We start from the raw sequence: 13,533 nt of genomic DNA on the forward strand, positions 1-13,533 counted from the left end.
GGGTGCATAGACTTGAAAGAGATGACACATGGACTTGCAATGGTCTGCATGGGTCTTCTATTCAGGAACCAGAAAAGCAGCCCGAACATAGCCTTTTCCGAACAGATCTCACTAAAGAGGTTACTTACCCCAACACTTGGTAAGCTTTGAGTGACTTGTCTGATTTGATTAAATGCCTGTGCTTTAATTCTATTTCTTTCTGAACAGACTTGATTTATTCAGTAGAAGGAACTGAAATCATAGAAAAAACATTTTGTCCTACAAGGATTTTTTTAATGTCATAAATAAAATACATTTACAATACTTCAACCTTTAGATGCTTGGAAAACAGACCGCCGGGTGACAAAAAGAGTTGTAACACATGAGTATCAGTTTGTGTTACAAGTCAAATATTAAATAAAGGTAAGGAGTCATAAAATAAAAAGTTTTAAAGCCCTTTGCTGAGTCTGTAAATTTCAAACACCTAACAGATCATCTGAAACACTGCAGAGGAGGATGAGACCCAGAGAACAGACCTGACCAACCCAAGCCAGCAGAAAACACGGTCAAGGGTACCAGATGATGAAAGGAAACCGAGTCACCATGAGAGCTGTTGGAACCTCTGCTTCTCCCCATAGCCTGCTTTCTCTAGCAAATGCCCTTGAAAGCTAATCAATAAAGAAAGTCATACATGTTATTCCTTCTGAAAAAAAGTAGCCGCAATAACTCCAATGCTTGGGGAGGGAAAGGGGTGCAAGGTCCCTCCAAAGGCAGGGCAGGGTGGGGGATGAGATCAGAGAATCATGTCCCCAAGATTGAAGGCGTCATCTGGAGCCCTGACCGCAGGTGTGAGGATACAGCAGGAGACCCTGCAAGTCATGCTCTCAAACCAACACGGGCACAAAGAATTTCCAGCCAGGATGAATGCTCAGAGGCACAGTCCCAAAGGCAGGTCCCACCCAAGGGGTCTGTGCTCCTTTTCTTTTTCTCAATCCAGGTCCAGTGCATTAGAGTTGGTGCAGGGGTACACAAGACAGTGTTAAGATTCCTTACAGGGTGTTTGCTTTGCAAAGGAGGGTAGGTAACCTGACTCAGGAGGTCTTTAGGTTGCAGACATGTGGAAATGCTATTTTAAGTCTAGCAGGTGGTGGAAACCATGTATAGCAGGAATATCTTCAGGCTCTCCAGACAGCCGCCGTCTTACTCAGTGGCCCATTATTCTCACCTGGTCTGTTCTAACCGCTCCTGTCATACCCCTGGATCCCTTCTCACACATGCCCACTGAAATCTATCGTCACTACGGGCTCCTCCTAGAACATCTGGATTTTTTGCTCTGCTGCTCTGAAGCTGCTGCTGCACACACATTGTCAAAGAGACATAGCTCTCCTAACCTGCAGGACGTTGCACAAAAATGTCCAGTTGCTGAGCTTGGGGGAGGCTGGTTCGCACCCCATAATTCAAGACCCTCCTCTTCAGCTTCCATCTATCCACAGTCAGGCCTGCTGTGCTTCCTCAGCTCCCACACTCCAACCTTATGCCTCAGAGCCTGGCCCCTTCCTTCTTTCCTCCCTCATCTTTTTCTCACAGCATCTCTAACTTTTCTGGATTTCTGAATTTCTGTGTCGGCCCCAGCTGCAGTCATCTCAAGATTTGCCTTGGGGAAGATCAGCTCCCGAGGTCACACATATGGCTGCTGGCAGGTGCTCAGGTTCCTACAACTGTTGACAAAAGACATCAGCCTCTTTCCACATGGGCAACTCACAACATGGCAGCGTGATTCAGTAGAGCAGGCGAGCTGTGAAGACTTGGGGGAAGAGGTGGGTGCAAAGAGGGAGAGATAGAGGAAAGTCACAGTCTTTCAATCATCTAATCTGGAGTCTCCTTCACAGCCCAGCATGTCCTGTATCATGCTATCTTTCACTCTCCATTCCTTTCCGTATCTCCTTCCTGCTTTCTCTGGGGCCAAATACCTTTCTTTGTTTTTCCTTTATTTCTGAGTTTCTGGCTTCTGCCCTGCTCGGAACCCCTACATCTGCTAGAAAGTTGACTTCCAGATGGCTGAGGTGATGATAATACTATCGTGAATGTATCTGGTTTATTTCTTTTAGAAGCTCCCATGCATTCCATACATGTGATCTCATTAGCCTCCCAGCGTCTCTGCAAACCGGGAGAGTGACAGGTGTTTACAGGGAGGGCATGGGCCTTAAGTAATCTCTTCAAAATTATACAGTGAGTCACAGGGAGCACAAGGACTTAAATAGAAACTGCTTGGGTTGCAATGTGGCCCTTTTTCCACTCAGTTGATTGGCAAAGAGTTATTGCTTTTTTTTCCACCAACAAATGGGTGTTTATGCCACACAGATAAGCGTGTTCCAAAATCTCCAGCACTCACCCACTGGGGCCAGGACAAAATCAGCATTTTTCAGCCTGGCATAGTAGGTTCCCATGCAATAGCTCTTCGTCCATGACAGGTCTCCCCACTTTTATCAGCCCCTTAACCACTCTTTGAACCTATACTACAGCTGAATTGCTGTAGCTCTTTGGGATGGTTGCTGCACCTGGACTGCCTCCCAAGACCCTGGAGCATGGCAAGCTGCACTCTTCCTCCAACCCTCAGCTCAGATGCTAAGCCCTTTCTCTTCCAGGCCTGGTTGTAATGATTTCTGTCCATGGTTTTAGCCATGACGCTGATAGCAAAGAACACGCCTTTTAATCTGCAATTTCAGCTTGAACAGTGTTCTGCTTACAGCTGTGGAATATACCATGGGAAAGTACCCCAACACTAGTTGTTTAAAACCACCATTTTAATTTGCTCATTTGTTGTTGTTGCTGTTTAGTTTTTTGTTTTTGTTTTTTGTTTGTTTGTTTTTGTTTTGTTTGTTTTTGTTTTTTGTTTTTTTTTTTGTCTTTTTTGAGACAGGGTCTCACTCTGTCACCCAGACAGGAGTGCATGGCATGACCTTAGCTCACTGCAACCTCTGCCTCCCAGCTTCAAGCGATTCTCCTGCCTCAGCCTCCTGAGTAGCTGGGATTACAGGTGTGCACCACTACACTCCGGCTAATTTTTTGTATTTTTAGTAGAGATGGGGTTTCACTATTTTGGCCAGACTGGTCTTGAACTCCTGACCTCAAATGATCCACCCACCTCGGCCTACCAAAGTGCCGGGATTACAAGCATGAGCCACCCTGCCCAGCCTATTTTGCTCATTTGTGTGTCAGGAATTCGAAAGGAGCTGGCTGGAAAGCTCTAGCTTAGGGCCTCTCATGGGTGACCATCAGATGTCATCCAAAGGCTTGGTGGGCTGGCCTTGCACGATGTCTTGCTCACATGGCTGGCAGGTGCACAGGCTGCTGCGTGCAGCTGGACTGGGGTTGTCAACTACAGTGTGTACCCATGGCATGCTGATCTTAAGGTAATGACACTTCCTACATGGAGAGTGGCTTGTCTTGGTCTTCAGAGAACCAGGCAGAAGCATGGCTTTCCTGACTGAGCCACGAAAGTCATTCAGCACCAATTCCACTGCATTCTGTTAGTCACAAGTGAGTCACGAGGCCGGTCCAGATTCAAGGGGATGAGAATGAGGCTTCACCTCCTGATGAGGAATGTCAAGGTCACCTTGCAGAAGAGCACATGAAACGAGAGAACTTGTTGCAGGCTTCTTCGGAAAATACAATCTATGACACGTGGCATGGTACTTTTGCTTAGTAATTACTTTAGAAATATTAAATGACCGTAAATGAAGCTTGTCTCTACCCTAGCCACTTGGTGAAAACGAATTGTCACAGAGTGTGGTGGTTCCAGCCACTCTAGCACAGGCTTTCTCTGTGCTTGCTGCTCAACTGCCATCAGAAGTCCCAAATGCTGCTTAGAAAGGCAGATTTCCGGCCGGGCGCGGTGGCTCAAGCCTGTAATCCCAGCACTTTGGGAGGCCGAGACGGGTGGATCACGAGGTCAGGAGATCGAGACCATCCTGGCTAACACGGTGAAACCCCGTCTCTACTAAAAAAATACAAAAAAATTAGCCGGGTGAGATGGCGGGCGCCTGTAGTCCCAGCTACTCAGGAGGCTGAGGCAGGAGAATGGCGTAAACCCGGGAGGCGGAGCTTGCAGTGAGCCGAGATCGCGCCACTGCACTCCAGCCTGGGTGACAGAGCGAGACTCCATCTCAAAAAAAAAAAAAAAAAAAAAGAAAGGCAGATTTCCGGGCCACACTCTGGACTCTTCAGCTGGCGCCTCCCAGGGTATTATCAAATGTATGTATTTTAATCAATCCCCTGACCCAGGACAATTCTAACATGCTACCCAGGGGAGATGGAGGAAAAGTTTCACATGAGGTTGTATTAGTTACCTATTGCTGTGTGGAAGATGCCTCCAGGTCTTAGTGATTTAAAGCAGCAACCACTTATTATCTCCTGATTTCTGTGGGTCAGGAGTCTGGGCGTGGCTTAGCTGGGTGTCTCTGACCCTGGGTCGCTCACAGGGCCACAGTCAAGGTATGGGCCCAGGCTGCAGTCATCTCAAGGCTTGTCCTCAGGAAGATCTGCTCCCAAGGTCACGCACACGGCTGCCGGCAGGTGCTCAGATTCTCACGACTGTTGGCAAAAGACATTAGCTCCTTTCCACATGGGCAACGCACAACATGGCAGTGTGATTCGGTAGAACAGGAGAGCTGTGAAGACTTTGGGGGAGGGGTAGGTGCAGAGAGGGAGAGACAGGGTAAAGTCACAGTCTTTCTATAATCTAATATCAGATGTGACATCTCTTGCACTTTGCCATATTCTATTAGTGCTAAGTCACAGGTCCTGCCCACCCCCGTGGGGAGGGAACCCCAGAAGTGTGAGCATCCAGAGGTGAGGATGACTGGGCCACCCCAGAGGCTGCCTGCCATAGGGTTACAGAAGCATGGGACTGGGTGCAGACCACCAAGGAGTTGGTTGAAGGAAGCTAGAGATGAGCAGAGCTGGGCATATCTGAGTGCAGACTTGATTGATTCTGAGAACAAAGGGCCAAAATGGTCTGGACACAGGAGAACCAGAGAAACTGTAGCGTCTGAGACATTCCCAAAGCTTCTGGTTGCAGGGGAAGTCTTGACTGCATCTTTTTGAACAGGACTGGACTTAAATAGCCCGAAAAAGGGGAGAGAAGTAAAGGACAAGTCTCATTGATTTTATGAGGACTGCTTTCCAGATCCCAGGTGGGAATGTTACCAAAACAGAAACTCTGCTTCGGTATGTTAGAAGCATGACCCAGCAGTTTCTGTGTCAGAGGAAGTCCCGTGTATCATAATAAAGGTTGTGGTTCAAGCACCCCATCCCCCACACTCTAAAATGGATCCCATCAGTAATTCGCTCTTGTGAGTTAAGAAAATGAAGCCAAATGCAAATCTAACCCGACCTCCTAACCTAATGCTATGAACAACAAATGACTTCAGAAAGGGAAGAAAGAGACATAGAGAGACAGGGGACAAAGGAGCAAAAAGAACAGGGGTTTCCAAAGACCTTCCCAGGCTTGGTTTGTGAAGTTCAAGGCAACTTTCTACTTTGTGAATCAACAACATCATGAAAAATAGTATTTTCATCCCCAATGTGGAGAGAAGCAGCTCCAAGACACCATTTACTCAAGCTTTCTGCAGGAAAGGAAAGAGGAAAGTAAGAAAGGGCAAAGAAAGAGAAAAAAATACTGTGAAAACCAAAACAATCTAATCTGGAAAAAAACCACAAACTGAAAACAGAAGTTTCCTCAAGCGTTCTGAACTTCAGGGTAAAAAAATAAAGGAATGTGAATTTAGTTATTAACAGAAGTTTCACATAAGGGATTTCTTTTTAAAACAGGTGAGAATTTGGAAATAAGTAACCAAATTGAGGCTTAAGCCACCATTTACAGAGTTAATAAATTAATTAAGAGCAACAGTGGATAATATACACAAGTAAAAAAAGAAAATCACGTTACATTGACAGTAAAAAAATTTTGTTAACCTTCTTATTTACTCTTTCATCTTTGGGTAACAGAAGACTAGGTAATTTAGACCAATGCTTCTGTTGGAAAGAACCCCAAAATGCCAGTCTATGTCTCATCCATCCATATCTATATGTAAATACATATGTCTACTTCTATATCCATAAGTATTTATCTCTACCAATATCTATCTCTCTATAAAGGCTTAAAGGCAGTAAACAGCTAAGCAGATGGTGAGAAATTAGCTGACTGAAATCCAGAAAAGTTCTGGAATCTAGCAAATTGAGTCAAGCACTTGAAGCTAATTTTTGTCCTAGAGAAATTTCAAAATCTGGAAGCAAGGATTTAGAATTTGAGTTATATTCTTGCTGACCTCATGACATTAGAGAGACAAAGTTACACAGAGGTGCCCAAGGACCTAGTAAAATAACCCCTCAAAATGCCACTGAAAAACACCAGGAAAAGGTACCTTTTAGGGTGTCAAAGGATTGTTTATCCCTTTCCAAAATCACCAAGACTATCCAGTGTCACAGGTGAATTTTTTTAATGTTTGAAGTAACAGAATATTTTAGTGCATTTAAACTATTTCAGAACGCATAGCAAAAATAAGAAAGTAGCACAATTTTTTTTACAGTCAGTGTAATGCAATTTTTCTTTTGTAATTAATAAGCCTTGTCTGGGCAGTAAGACCATAGCTCACTTTTGTTGCTTTCTTCTTTTTATTTTTCTGTATTTAGACAATTTTACTAAGTGGTTAAAAATACATTAAATATGCCTAACATGGAGGATCAAGGTAATGAATAAGTTTACAAAGTGGTAGGATAGGCAAGAATATCTATTCAATTTCCAAATATGGTCAAAACGTCATAAACTTTTGAACCACACAAATTCAAAGTATGTGGAAAATCAGATCTCAAAATCCAAAATCATGTGTGCAGAAGGTGCAAATAGGGAGGGTAAAGCAAAATACAAGAGCTTGGGAGAGTGAATGGCCTGGTCGGGAGACCAGGCAGAGGCCACTCTAAGCTAAGAGCCCCTGTGTGTCTGCCCAACTCCTCCACCCCACCAGACATAAAAGATTCATAAACCAGATAGTGCCTTTAAAAAGAGTGATGATTCTGCCATGGTGCTTTAACATACTTCTGCACCATTTTTTGTTCTTCTCTTGTGCAAATATTAAGCTCCTTCTTCTTTCAGATAAATTATTCGGTACTTTTAAATGTCTTAAAATGTTTTGATGTTAAGTCTGTTTTATCCAGCAAAACAAGCATTCAGTGAACACACACCTTGCACCAGGAATATGCTAACCATTTAGGTAAGAACTGGTACAAGAGAGCCATAGGATCACAATTTTAAGAATCGTAGGAGCAAGGTCCACTTGACCTGTCTATCACGGAGGGCTGACAGAGAGCAAAGCCTGGCTGCCAAACACCTTTCACCTAGTTCTAAAGCTCACTCAGGTGCTTGAAGAGAAAAAACCACTCTATGACTGCCCCTCTGTGGAAGAACAAATAGTGAGAGGAACCCAGAAGCTCTGTGATTATAGCTGCTTCACACAAAGATCCATCTCAGAGACGTGGGACCCTTGGCACTTTGACCTTAGGAAGAACCTGTGAGGAAATGTAAGGCAGTGACATGGACCTAACTACTCTTACTAGGGTTTTTTTTTTTCCTTTTCTGAGATGGAGTCTTGCTCTGTCGCCAAGCTGGAGGGCAGCGGTGCGATCTTGGCTCACTGCAACCTCCACCTCCCAGGTTCAAGTGATTCTCCTGCCTCAGCCTCCTGAGTATCTGGGACTACAGGCACACACCACCACACCCAGCTAATTTTTGTTATTTTTAGTAGAGATGGGGTTTCACCATGATGACCAGGATGGTCTCAATCTCTTAACCTCGTGATCCCCCCTCCTCAGCCTCCCAAAGTGCTGGGATTACAGGTGTGAACCTGTACCCGGCCCTAACCTTACTAATTCTTAAGAATGATAACCTTTCATCAACAAAAGAGAGACCTTTTCCCTCAACCTGCAGTTTCCAGCAAAGCTCCCACAGTTCTGGGAGATCTGTCACGGGTTGCAGTCTTCTGAAGCATTCTCAATCAATATCCACTATTTGGATTATTCAAGGGCCCCAGTGAGTTCTTGTGGTGTGCCTTCCTCCAAGCAGGCAAGTCAGCTCAGAATGGACAGAGTTGCCCACCCTCTTCTTTCCCTTATGGCCTGAGCTGTTTGCACTAGGCTGAGAGGGCAGCCTCTTTGACAGATGAACCAGGAACACAGGAGAGCTGCTGGGTGCTTTCTCAGGAGTGGGCAGGTTCTTGATCGCTTTGGCTGTTATACTCCTCTGTCCTCTGAATCCAGCCCAGCTGCTTTCGTAAGAGCCTGAAAGCATCCTTCTATGTCTTTGCCTATTTTGTGATAAAGTATGCTCAATTTCCATTTCTTCTTTTCTTCAGAGCACTTGACCAAATATAAAACCCGAGGTCGTTTCAGTTTTAGGCTGATAAAAAGTTAGTTTCACATGTGCATTCTGCTTTATCCACAAGCCTCAACCCAAGGTTTAGGAATAAGGGTTCCATCCTGAGTGAAAGTAAGTCAATTGAGAATTGTTGCCTGGCTCACTGACGGTGTTTTATCCAGGGGATGCCTTACTGCTAGTTCAAATGAGAAGCTGATTCAGAGGCTAGGAAACTGTGTGTAGATTCTGATGCCCAGGGATAGAGAGAATGCCTGTTTCTTAAACTCCTATTCCCAATACACACATTGCTTCAGGCATTATGGTGTCCAACAGGGTTAGTGGTGCCATAGTATTGAGCCACCACGAAGCAAGAAGTAAGAAAACAGAACACATCAATCATCCAAACATTCTAGGGACCTGTCCCATGTTCTTTGTCACTCTCAGTATGAGATGGAGACATTTTATAACACCCTCAGTCACTCTGAAAACAAGGAATAGGAAGAAACGGACTTGGAGTGGAAAACACTGCCAACTAGGACAGGAATGCCAGTGCATATCCTGGGCTGGTTTTTGTGACTTTGATGGTTAGGTGGGATGACTGGGTGAATGTACTTGGAAAGCAACGAAGCACCAGAAAAATAGGCTCTAAGGTGGAAATTCAACAACCAGGTTTCAGAAGAGCTGGGCTCAAGTCCAAGCTCTGCCCAGTCTATGTGATCTTAGACAGGCAAGATGCAGTCTGCACAGCCTGCAGTGTTCTCAGCACTTTATTCTCCTGGCTTCCCAATGTTTACCATGACTAGTGTCTGAAGTGGGCTCTCCATCCCTCTTGGCTTGGACACTCCAGTTCAGAACAGTCCTCCATTTCCCAGCTATGGAGTTTATACGAACAAGTGGTGCTAGTCCAAGAACCTCTCCGAGTGTTTGGGCTGACAAAGCAAAGCACAGTCAGAATGCAGGCAGCTCCAGCCTCCAGCCTCCTTGACCATCTTCACAAAGGACTGTAGAGGAAGTGACATCGAAGAAAGGGGACATGGTGACAGCTTTTCTATTGATTGTAACTGTCCCTTTGAGTTAGAAACAGACTTTGAAAGTGGGGCCATTGTCTGACCAGGCTCCCTGTTAGTGCACATTTTGCCCGGACCTAACAGGTCTCTTGTCTCCTACAACAACTGTTGTGCCATACTGGGCAGCTGCCAACCTCAAAGCACACACCTTCCAGCCAGGTGTGATCAGGTACAGTCCATATTTATGTCGAGAGATGGAGAAGGGGACAGTCACCCTCCGCCTGGATTCCAACCAGTGTGCCTGGCACCCTATGCAAGAAGGAAGGGCTCGCTGTCCAGGGTCATCATGGCCAAAAGAGCAGATGGGGCCGGGGGTATTCCCAGAGTGGGCTGAGCCCCTGGGAGAGCTGAGCAGAGGATGGCCCCATGACATGCAAGCTGGCAAAGTCAAAGTTCAGGTTGTGAGTTCTAAACTCTTGACCACAGATGACATGGTGATATGACCCTGAATCTGGAGTTTGGAGAAAGATATTCCTAAGATACCTCATGGAAACATGCATCAGCAGCCAACTTCGTATTGCCATCACTTTCCCCCACCCTCTCCCTCTCCTTCCCTCTCTTCAAATGTGTCTTATTCCTCTTATGCTCAAGGAATCAGGGCTTTCTTACAATAATGGTTGGAGCAAAAAAAGCAGTAGGCATTTTGAGTTAAAACAGCCAGTGATGACAGGGAGACAGACAAGCTGGGAAGATGCAGTCACTAATGCAGAGCACAGCAGGGCTAACGAGCACTTTTGGGCAGGAGTCAGCCTGCCCTGGAGTGCCCTTCACCTGATGCCTCTTCCTGGGACCGAGTTACATGGAGGAGAACACACCGTCCAGAAAGAGGCCTGCAGAAGGATTGCCTTCTCTCTGAGTCCGCACACCTGTATTTCAATCTGTCATCTGAGGTCATCCGAGATTGAAGACGGAGCTCTGCATATCCATTACCAACCAAATTATGTCTCACAGCAGGGCCCCACCTGTCTGTACGTGGTTACAGCCAGACCCAGCCCACTCAAGGGGGAAAATATGAACGTGACTCATCCATCCCAAGTTTCACAGGGAAAGGACCAGAAACATTTCCCCCGCCCAAAACACCCTTTTAGGAAATGCTTCTTCATACCTGACCACTTGTCAGCAGTCAGAAAGTGACCTTCAATCTCAAACAAGAATGCTGTGTGAATACCAAAGTCTTTTTATATTCTGGCAATAAAAAAAAAAATAAATAACAAAAATAACAAGTACCATAAGTGCATTTAAGCCGGCACAAGCACAGGCATTTGTGGCCAATGACCCATGTTGCTAGCAAAACAGAAACATTTTGTACCAGCATGTGCTAAGGCCAGCTCAGTCTACTCTTCTGTTTTGAGGACAACGTGGTCAGAGAGCAAAGCCCTGGGTTCTGTTGGTGCTGCCTCACTAGAAATGTGCCATGGCTCGAAATCAAGGAGAAGGTTTGGGTAAAACCATCTGCCTCACAACTGTGCTTGTCACAACTCTGCAAAGCGTGGGCCAGGAAAGAAATGTTCTTACTTGGGATGCAATGTCCTTTCCCTTCTCCAAACTCCCATGTGTGTTTGCCCTCATCATGAGCAAACTACTCCATACTGCAGGCACTTCTCTCCTCTGTGGACTTTCTCTCCTCTCCCCTATCTCACATCAGCTGTTCCCCGAGGACCTACTTATCCAATACCTACCTCCAGGACCCGTAGAGGCTTGGGTTCCTTACCCGCAGCCCTGGATCCAGAGATGGAGTTGGTGTTCTCCTTGCAGAAGTTCCTTGCTCCTCCAGATGCTTAGTTCGGCTTCAGCCTCTCTAGGAAGCCTTCGACCCCTTTTCCATTGGACTTTTGATTTCCATCCCATTCATCCCTACCACCCTCTTCACCTCCTGCTGGGGGCAACATGGGTCATTGGCCACCAATGTTTGTACTTGTGCTGGTTTAAATGCACTTACGGTACTTGTTATTTTTGTTGTTTTTTTTATTGCCAGAATATAAAAAGACTTTGGTATTCACACTGCATTCTTGTTTGAGATTGAAGCCCGTCCTTTCCTGGGCTTGCCCACCCACTCAGGGTGAGGAGACCTGCCTCAGAGTCCTTCTCTCCCACCATTGTCCCACACAAACTCATCACCCCTCCTGCCAACCGTCTCTTGGTACCCTTGCATTTATCTCCAAAGGCCTTATCTCCCTCTCCAGAAAAGCTTCAGCTCCTCATCCTGCTCCATCATCCTGCTCAGCCATAAGAAGCAACTTCTCATCCATTCAGGTGTAGTCATGAGATGGTAGCGATTCAGTCTCATCTTCAGGCTCCACCTCTTTGGTTTTGTTTGTTTGTTTGTTTGTTTTTGAGATGGAGTTTCGCTCTTGTTGCCCGGGCTGCAGTATAATGACGCCACCTTGGCTCACTGCAACCTCCACCTCTCGGTTGCAAGCGATTCTTCTACCTCAACCTCTGGAGTAGCTGGGATGACAGGCATGTGCCACCATGCCCGGCTAATTTTGTATTTTTAGTGGAGACAGGGTTTCTCCATGTTGGTCAGGTTGGTCTCGAACTTCCAACCTCAGGTGATCCTCCCGCCTCAGCCTCCCAATGTGCTGGGATTACAGGCTTTCTCTTGCTATTTCCACCACTTCCGTAGTGAATTCCTCCCTGGAAGTCCTGAACCTCTCAAAGTCATTTATGAGGGTTGAAATCAGCTTCTTCCAAACTCCTGTTTATGATACTTCGGCCTCCTCCCATGAATCATGAATGTTCTTAATGGTATCTTAATGATGAATTCTTTCCAGGAGGTTAACCACTTTTTCTCTTGAAAGGTACTATTTCTAAGTTGTAATTAAATCAAGTCTTGACCATTTCTAGCTAGAAACTCTCTCCTTGCTGTGTTCCCTGAGAAGCTCTATGGGTTACACTGTTGGAAGAGGAGGAAAGCTTTGCTCCAGAAAGACTGCCACTTCCTTTGCCTGTTTGGAAATGGGCAATGGCTCTGTTTGAAATTAATTTTATGAGGCTTGAATCTGTAACCTCTGGATCCAGCGTCAACAAAGACTGCTGCAGCCTGGAGGCTCCTAGAGGGTCAGAGGAGAGAAGCAGGGGTGGGGCTCAGTTCCCCAGCTCCAGAGCAGACCACCCCACCCAAGCCTTGTTCCAACACAGCCCCTGGCATTGCAAGCTCTAGGCCTCTACTGTGTCCACAGATCCATGCAGGTCACACAGTCTTCCTCACTCAGGATGGTTCCCCCTGCTTACACACCTGTGTAACACAAGTCTCCCCACAGAGACTCCCAATGTTGTCTTGTGGAAAAACAAAATTGTATTGAAGTGTTTTGTGTGTGTGTGTATACGGAAAAGTATAACTGAATTTTCACAAACTAACCCCATGTGTGAAACCAGCACCAGAGGAAAACAGGACATTCACAGCTCCCAGAAGCCCCTCACGACCCCTTCTCATCACTAACCCAAGGGGAACCGCTCTTCAAACTTTCAACAGCAGGGTTCACTTGGCCTGTGCGTACTACATCAAGGCAATCATGTAGTAGGTGCTGTTTCACTCACGCCTGCCTCCCAAAAAGTCCCTTTTAACACAATCTGTACTGTTCCTTCCTTTTTTTTTTTTTTTTTCTGAGGCGGAGTCTCGCTCTGTCGCCCGGACTGGAGTGCCGTGGCCAGATCTCAGCTCACTGCAAGCTCCGCCTCCCGGGTTTACGCCATTCTCCTGCCTCAGCCTCCCGAGTAGCTGGGACTACAGGCGCCAGCCACCTCGCCCGGCTAGTTTTTTTTTTGTATTTTTAGTAGAGATGGGGTTTCAGCGTATTAGCCAGGATGGTCTCGATCTCCTGACCTCGTGATCCGCCCGTCTCGGCCTCCCAAAGTACTGGGATTACAGGCTTGAGCCACCGCGCCCGGCCTGTACTGTTCCTTCTTAAGGCAACCCAAGTTTTAATTCCAAGAGCAGTCATGCCAAAAGCCACTGTGCAGGGCATTCTCCCTCCCACGTAGGCAAAATCTGAATTTGCCTGCCCTGTGGTCTTTCCGCCTCTCCTCGGAGGAGGGTCGTGCAGGTGCTGGCACTCTCGCTCACAAAGCAGACAA

Source organism: Trachypithecus francoisi, unplaced genomic scaffold, assembly GCF_009764315.1.
Source record: "Trachypithecus francoisi isolate TF-2019V2 unplaced genomic scaffold, Tfra_2.0 Lachesis_group16, whole genome shotgun sequence".
Classification (NCBI taxonomy): Eukaryota; Metazoa; Chordata; class Mammalia; order Primates; family Cercopithecidae; genus Trachypithecus; species Trachypithecus francoisi.